General features: G+C 34.0%; 1 pseudogene; it reads right to left on the bottom strand.

Annotated features, from left to right (window-relative positions):
- Window positions 1–1,941: 1,941 nt before the first annotated feature.
- Window positions 1,942–4,416, bottom strand: LOC146883832 (uncharacterized; annotated as a pseudogene).
- Window positions 4,417–9,677: the final 5,261 nt, after the last annotated feature.

Raw genomic sequence — 9,677 nt, 5'->3', positions numbered from 1 at the left:
ACAAGCAGATAGGGTGAGCTAACAAAATAACCATATATTTTTATAGCACACACATACACACACACACACACACACACACACACACACACACATATATATATATATATATATATATATATATATATATATATATATATCACACAATCACACCAAAGGAATTACATCCTTTGATTTTATACCACCTGGCCATAACCATGTTAACCGTGTTCTACGTCTTTTAGTGACTACCTCAAGATGTCTTGCTGCCATACCTATCGGCCACAACCGATAGAGCACGTGCAGGAAACCATGCTACAGATCACACTGTAACGCCAAGTGGAGTTCCTAAATACGAACATAGTTCGTAACGTCCCAAGACTACCAAACTCGTCAGCTAATCACTGAGGAGGGCAATTCAATTGGACCCATCCGTACTGGCCACAACTAGCACACTCACACCGGTAACACTCGCCAACCCGAGCTCAACTCAAGGGTTCCTCGTGTTCATCCGCCATCCCGAGCTCAACTCGAGGGATGCCATTCCGAGCCACACTCGAAGAATGCCACATGCTTAACCCCTATCCCGAGCTCAACTCAAGGGATACGTTCCAAGCCACAACTCAAGGAACACCAGCAAGCCAACCTTTAAGGCATCACTAAAGCTTTGTAGATCACGCACGTCAAGAGTAGGAACACCATTTCTGGAGCTAAATGCACCTCCAGTTTTTATTTTCCACACCCCTCCTGAAAATGGGTCTTTTAACTCTGTTTCACACCCCTTCTTTTTACTAATCTGCACTCCTAATATCACTTAAACTCCACTCAACCAAATTACGCCACGTGACAATCCTTCACTCACTAAAATAGCCAATTAAAGCTGGAGTTCGCGCCATCATCAGAAACGCAGCCACCACTCTCCACGCTGGAGTTCGCACCTGCATCAACCACCACGGAACTTCGCCGAGTCGTCTTCTTCGTGCATCCCGCAGCCACCACCATGACAGCACCATGCTCGCGAGTCTACATCTCGTCGGAGCAACCTTGAATCACTGGCAGCCCCCACACCAGTGCGCACCAGCACCAGCGCCAACCTCCATTGATGGAACACGCGTCCACGGAACGCGCACCAGCCTTGCACTCGCGCATCACACCGGGGTCGCCATGGCTGCACCATCGTCTTCATTCAGCACGCTGCTAGAGCCACCACCATGACAACACCACGTTCACGAGTTTACATCTCGTCGGAGCAACCTTGAATCACCGGCAACCCCCACACTAGTGCTGACATTAAGACTGATTTTAATTGTCATTCATCTAGGGTTTTCTCCACCCTTTCACCTTCATGCCAAAACTTATTTTAGCAAAAGGAAAGTTTAATTTAGAATTACCAAGGTTCGAACTCATAACCATGCCAATTCAATGCACAACCATTCAACTAATTCATGTTTCGTGATATTTAATATAATTATATGATTATATTATCACTCAGCATGATCAAGCATATTATTAAAAATAATAACAAAATTAAATAACACACAATTGGCATACATAGGACTTTCAACCATTTGAGCTAGTACATTTCCACATCATGTCAATCAATAATTAATGCCTTAAAGGCTTCCACTACCCGCATTTATTAATTAATTAATTATTTAATTATTTAATTTTCACAGGTCTTACATTCATCACTCATATTGTAGTCTTTCTATAATCTTTTTGTTATTATCTCATAAATCTTTTTCTTATTATCTTTTTAATTTTTTGATTATTATCTTTTTAATCTTTTGCCTTTTTGTTTTGCTAAAATATTAACCAGTGACGAAACTTGAACAAAAATTTTAGGGAGACCAAATTATATTTGTTATATATAAATTATTTTTTCTAATTAAAAAAAGTTTTCAATAATAGTACATTAAAAAAAGCAAAAGTTACCTTTAGTCGAAGTGCTCCTTTATGCTTTTTCTATGACTTAAAATCTTCAATACTTGAATTAGAACTGAAGCTTATTGCAATATCCCTTTCAATATAAATTATCATAGTGCTTGCTAAAAATTCAACCTTTATCTTATTTCTCAACCTATTCTTGATTATTTTCATTGCAGAAAAGGATCTTTCAGTTGTAGCTATAAAACTGGAAGAGTCATGATAAGACGAAGTAATCTATCAATCAAGTAGTAAACTTCAGACACTTTTGTTGTTGCCAAACATGTACACAACTCTTGCATTGTTAATAAATTCTTCAAATTTGAATCTTGATGAGCATCAATAATGAAATGTTGAAGTTGAAAATTCAAATTAATCTTCTCTTGCTCATTGAAATCAATGGGATAATATTTGTCTACAAGAGTTCAAATTCTATCAATATTAAAAGCTTTATAAACATCCTTAGGATCCAAAGCAAAGCTTAGAATTAATAACTCCATTACTTGGTCATTAAATCTACAATTTAACTCTTGTAATTGCTTATCAATGGTAACAAAGAATATTTTAACTCTCAAATAATGCTCCACTGTAATATGATTTCTTTGGTGACGAGAACGTCCTTGCCTTGCTACATAAGAAGCCCCAAAATTAGGTACCTCAATGTCATGTTTTTCACAAAAAGAAGTCACATTTTTAAATAACTTATCCCAACCATTTTCTCTCAAGTTTTGAATGAGTGCTTTTGTAGAACAAACTAAACGCATAACATTAATTATATCCTAAGATTGTTGTTGTAATGCTTGACAAAGAACATATGTTATCCCTATAATTTCTCTCATCAAATACAAGATCAGTATAAACTCAAATGAGGTCAAGCTTTTGTAAGCATTATTAGCATCACCACGTTGTTAATAAGTAGATCCATCAATAGTAATTTTTTCTAGAACTGAACAAATTGCCTCATATATATTGATCAAGCTACAAATATAAGAGAAATGGGAGCTCCAATGGGTATCCCCAACTCATTTTAAAGTACCAATTTGATTTGCCCCTTTACCATTTTCAAGCTCATCAACTTCTAACAAATACGGAATTTCATCTAACTTGACAGCCTGTAACTCATCATGACATTTACTAGAAGAGCAAACAATATTGATAAGAAAAGTCAATTTTGAAAGTAATTAATGAATTGGAATAACTTCTCTTGATGCAGCAACCAAGGCAAGTTGTAACCGATGAGCAAAACAATGAACATAATATGCATTCTCCTCTCGTATTGCTAGCATCATAATACCCTTGACCATGGATATTAGAAACATTAAGATTATGTTGAGATAGTATAACACACAATTTATTCTTCAAAGTTAATGTTGCAGTGTCTATAACATGCACAATATCAAAAAATCGCTCTTGAATGAAATCATTTTTATCAATGAATCTAAAAACAAGAGCCAGTTGCTCTTTTTTTGATTTATCGCGAGCTTCATCGACAACTGTACAAAACTTGGAATGTCTAATTTCCTCACAAATATGATTTTTCACTTTACTAGAAAGAATATTCAATAACTCCTTTTGAATTTTATGTGAAGTATATTTGGAATTATATGAAGCATTTTCCAACACAACTTTTGCAACTTCATCATTATATGATGCTAAGAGTTTTATCATCTGAAGAAAATTACCTTGGTTCCTCGATTCAGTAGTTTCATAATGACCTCTAAAAGCACGGGCTTGAAGTGATAAAAAATGAATTGTGTCAATTGAAGTCTTGAGACACAACCGATTCTTCATAATTTGATTTGAGCTTTGCACTTCTAAAACATTCCTAATGTGGCAATTTTGATTTAAAAAGTCTTGACAAGCAGACACTGCAATATTGTGCGGTGAGCAATGATTCTTCCCTATGTGTTTAAGGAAAGCACAATTTTTTCCATTGTTAACTTTCCTCCACCTTTTAAAACCAATAAAAAAACACTCAAAAAGTTAAAACATGTTGATGACAACCAACTCATTGCCAATTAGAATTCAACCAAAATCAACTCAATTACCTATAACAATGAAAACGTTTGAGTCAGGCTGTCCGCTTGGTTTTTTACTAATAAGATAGCACGGTAAGCAATATGCACATCTTTTAATAGTGAATACTCTAAACCATGAAGGAAATAAGCTAAACCATGTGTACTGAAATCTTCTTGGATGATCATCTTTAACAGATAACGGATAATTTTCTAGAAGCATTTGATATGAACCCCATTTTAGATAAGCCCTTCTTACCTCATCAATTTGATTTGGTGGGTATTGCCAAATTTGAAGACGCTTCCCCGGATCACGTTCTAAAGAATTTTTAAATTAATTATATGTAACTTTAGAAGCCTTAGAGAGTTATTTTTCATTTTCTTCAATTTTTGGATTCTCATGAAGTTTTCCAAGTTTAGATGACGTAGATGCATTTTTTTCATCTTCATCACAAGCTTTCCTCTTGAAAAAATAATCAATTCTTTTACACTTTACCATAATTCAATTCTTTGTCACATCTCACCTATTTAGGAAAAGATAAAATTATGAATACCCCAAATTAAATCTTAAAACTAAGACTCAATATTTTAAGAAAACTAATAACTTTTAAATGATTAGCTTCCCTTACCTTAGAGTAGATTCCTAATCTTACTCTTCTCTTACACAACTTCAAAACCTAAAATAACTCTATCTACACAAAGAAGAGTTTGATGAACAATTAGAGCATGATTTAATGATCTCTAAAAGATAGAGATATGCTTAGAGTGTAGAAAAGCCACAAATAAGAGGAAAACATATTGCTCCAAAAAAAAGGTAAATAATGAACTTACTCAAAAGAAGAAATTGTTCTGTTCAAAATGTTCCTTAACTCCGCAATTTCGTCGTGGTGCAATTTGATTTTTAAAGTAATAAGAAATTGATGGTGAAAATTGAGACAGAAATAAAAGGAGACAAAGAGATGGAGGCACAGAAGAGAGAGAAACCAAATAAAGAATTCAAAGAAATTATAATAGAGAGGGAAAACATGGTTTCTAATTTTTAAAACAGATTTTTAAAACTAAATTAATATAAATAAAGTAATAATATATAATTTTTTTTTAAATTTAAAAAATAGATAGAAAATAAAATAAATAAAAACATTGGTGGAGTCGTGGCTCCCCCTTATCAATTCAATGGTGCACCCTTGATATTAACGATTTGTAACTTATTTACTCATAAATAAAATGTTAAATCCCACAATCAAGGGACATAATTATTTTGGCTTAAGGTAATCATTAGCTTTGAGTGAAGAGAGTTCATTTATATTTTTGTTTTTTAGTTTTTTATCAGAACAATTGGCGTACATCGTGAGGTCGGGTAAAAATTGATCCCACAATAAATCATACAAAACATCAAGGAGTTGAGGTGGGAGACTGAGACGGTGCGAAAACCTTCAGAGAAGGATCACACAACGATAAAGGCTGAACGTGAACGATAATGGAAAAAAAGCCGAGGATGAATGAGAACGTTAGCAGAAAGAAACCGAGAATGAGTGCAAACGTCAATAGAAAAGTTTTAAAGTAAATAATCATGCATACAAACACAATTTCAAAATGAAATAAATCATACTTATAGATAAGTTTGGTTTTTTTTATTATCTTAAATAACTATATTTTTTAAATAAAATTACACCTTGAAACGTGAGTTTTAATAAAAAAAAAAATAATTGTAAAATTGATTCAAAGCAAAAAACAAAAATTGATTTAGTTTGGTTCAAATTTATTTTTGTGTTCAAATTAAACCAAATCAAATCAGGTATAGTTATTATTTTTAGTTCACACACACACACATACACACACAAACACACACACACACACACACACACACACACACACATATATATATATATATATATATATATATATATATATATATATATATATATATAGTAGGGAAAAATACATTATCAATGAAGAACATAACCCTCTTTACCTTTGAAAATCACCTTACTAACAAAGAAATAAGATAAACACAAGGAACACAAGAATATAATGTGGAAACTCACGAAGAAAAACCATGATCTTTCTTTAAAGATAACTAGAGAATAACACTATGTGAAAATTTGTACAACACATAGTCTACCATTCTCATGCCCTTTGACCTAGAGTATGCCCACAATCTTCAAAACAAGAATTTAACTCAAAACTCACAACACTCTTCTATAAAAGTATAATAAAAGTCAAATACAAGCTTAAAGTGTTTTTGACTAGGGAAAGAAACACCATGAACTTAGAGTCTGATATATAATGTCTAAAATATTAGTGCACAAGTTGCACCACAAATGTGGATCAAGGGTCTTTCGTAAGTCCCCAAAATGGTGAAAAGGTAGGCTAATGAAGACAATTAAAGTTGCACCACACAACTCATTAATGCATAATGCCTCCCGCAACATGGAATCATACCCACGGCCACCATAAAACCTCATGAACCAATGGTGATGGGAGTAAACTCACCAAAACCAACACGACATGCCAAAATTCAACAACACACAAACGTGTAACTGATTACAGAAACCTAGAATCATAAAATACACATTAGTAATCGATTACAACACATTGTAATTGATTACAAAGCAAAAACATGTTCTCCCAACACGATTTCAGGTCCAAAAACATGTGCCCCCACACAATTTCTTCATTTGGCCGACAACGTCATGAGGGTGCACGATTTCTTCATGGGGGTGCACAATTTCTTCATACAAAAACATGTGGGGTTGCACGATTTGCCTACTTTCATAATTTTTTTAAAATTTGCCTATTTTTGGAATAAAAGAGGCAGATTTGCCTATTGTGGAAAAAAACCAAAATTTATACATCCCAATCCCCTCTTTTGTGCATAGGTAGGGAAACTGAGACCCTTAGTGTTGGGACCCACGATAGTTAGGTATTTTTTTTATCTTGTTGTGATTCTTGGGAAAGAAATCCACGGTTTACATGCAACTTTTGACTTAAATTTATAATTTTATATCTTTTTTTGATGCTTAGGGAGGGATCCATGGGTTGCATGTGAACCTATTTTTTTTCCCTTCTCATTTGTGGTGTAGACATAGGGTGTCCTTTAGTTTTTTTTTTTGTATTTAAAACAACTTTTAATAGTGATGGGATAGCCATGCATGGACGATTTTATTTCAATTTTTGCATGATACGTATTCTTTTGCACCAGGTCCTTTGTTTCCATGAGTTCAAGGATTTGTAGGTGCTCTCACCTTTTCATTCAACGCTAAGTCTTATTTCTTTTGGTGAGAATAATGGTATGCACGAGGCAACATGTGAACGTAACTTGGGTACATTGCTTTGGGTCTAAAGGTGTAGAACCCGTGAAGTATAAGGGATTGTAGTAGCAGAACATGCGGGCTTTAATAGTCATGTTAGTACCCACGTTGGTCTAGTATTTCTAACTTGGGATACCTACTAAAAGGATGCATGCATTATTCTGTCAATTGTTCTATCCATGGGAGTTGGGTTCTCGTGCTTATGACGTGGGGAGGGGTTAATGGATGGGCATGATGCGTGTTGGTTGAACCTAATCTAATAAAGGAGAAAGGAATTGTTGTTTAGTGCAATTATCTTAGTTTTCCCACGAGGGCCAGGATGTCTTATAGATTTAAATTCTGTTGTGGGAGCGATCCTGAGGCATAAGTTGTTGTGAGGTTTTTCATAGTACCTAGAAATCCTGAGATGACTCTTTCACATGTGCGAGGTAGTGGAAAAGGGTCTTCTTCGCCTGTGTGAGACAATGGAAGATGATGAGTTCGAGTGTTATACCCTTTCGTGTAACACCCCGATTTAGGATGTCACGAGTAGTTATAAAACATACGCTTCGTGGAAAAACAACGGAGATAAAACTTTAATATTATTTTTAAATGCGTAAGTCAAAAAAAAATTTCCAAGAAGTTTTCAAATAACAACATTGACCTAAAATAAATTACATTGCCTTTGATATTTATTCACAATAAAACTTAATGAACGAAAACTCCAAGTTCATCTCATTCTCTCATCAATCTACACCGTATCAGACACACTAATATTATCAACTGCTTTTGTATAACACACACGCTATACGATCATCGTATAAACACATAACAAACATACATCAAACAAATAGGGGTGAACTAACCATAAAGAATGATATATAAACAAAATTTAGCCAAATAAGACATGCAAATAACACTCAATGTCACATCAAAGTAAAATAACTAAACATAGTAATCACAACCACATTTCCAACATGCAACACATGAGATTTAGCAATTGTCAACAAAATACACACCACCACATCATGCTTGGAAAATAAAGTTTTATAACGATAATCAAATTCATATGCCACCTGTGAGTCCCTCTCAACCACCAACACATATAGAATTCCAAATGTTAATCAAATTCGTAGTTACACCACTATTCAAAATATGGGACAACATTAAGTTACGTAAAGTAAAAGAATGAAATATGCACATACTTGCACCTATAAAACAAATATGTACTATAGTAGGAAAAGTAGCACAACAATAGTAAAGCATGAAATTGAGTTAATAGACCACTTAACACGTTTAACATGCCCCCGTCGTAGTAAATAGCCCACACAAAATTAAAGAGATATAACCATGACAATGGATCAAAAATAAATGTGAGTAATATAATGTTCGTCAACCACGTCCATGTTCGTCAACCTCAACTTGAAATTAAATCCAATTGAGGGTGAGGGAGAAGACCAATTTTCATCGTGTTTCAAAGTAGCCTAGATTCAACCACCACAATTTTAATTAACCTTCATAATAATAAATTAGCATGGTTTAATTCTTTGAAGTAGGTGAACAAAATTTTCCCACCTATGGGTAATCTCAAGTTGTGATCTATACAAAACGTTATAAGATGGTCATCACTTAAATGGTTAGTGGTCTTCAGGTAATAGTTCCAATGAAATAAGGAGATGTGATGTGTTATTTTTGACTAGTTAGCCCAAATTCAACCATCACAAATATAATTAACCTTCAAAATAGTGAATTAGCACGATCTAATTCTATAAAGGAGGTGAAACAATTTTTCTGACCTGTGGGGGATTTCAGGTTGTGATCATGTACAAAAGGTTATAGGCTTGTCACCACTTAAATGGTCAATGGTCATCACATAATAGTCCCAGTGAAATAAGGTGATGTGATCTTAGTTATTTTGGACAAGTTAACCTAGATTCAACCACCACAATTATAATTAACCTTCATAATAGTAAATTAACATGGCTTAATTCTCTAAAGTAGGTGAACAAAATTTTCCCACCTATGGGTGATCTTAGGTTTTGATACGTACAAAAAGTTATATGATGGTCATCACTTAAATGGTCATTGGTCATTAGGTAATAGTTCTAGTGAAAGAAGGAGATGTAATGTAGGTTATTTTTGACCAGTTAGCCTAAATTCAACCACCACAATCATAATTAACCTTCAAAATAGTGAATTAGCATGGTTTAAATGTGTGAAGGAGGTGAACAATTTTTTCGCACCTATGGGTGATCTCAAGTTGTGATCTATACACAAAGTGATTGGCTGGTCACCACTTAAATCATCAATGGTCATCACGTAATAGTTTTAGTGAAATAAGGTTATGTGATGTGGGTTATTTTTTACCAATTAATCTAGATTCAACCACCATAATTTTAATTAACCTTAAAAAATAATGAATTAGCATGGTCTAATTGTCTTAAGGAGGTAAAACAATTTTTTTGACCTA

The sequence above is a fragment of the Vigna unguiculata genome, chromosome 9 (genome assembly GCF_037176805.1).
Source record: "Vigna unguiculata cultivar grain cowpea cultivar isolate G323 ecotype 2 chromosome 9, ASM3717680v1, whole genome shotgun sequence".
In the NCBI taxonomy this organism is placed as follows: Eukaryota; Viridiplantae; Streptophyta; class Magnoliopsida; order Fabales; family Fabaceae; genus Vigna; species Vigna unguiculata.
The sequence above is the reverse complement of the archived record's forward strand: the minus strand, read 5'-3'. Positions and strand labels throughout refer to the sequence as shown.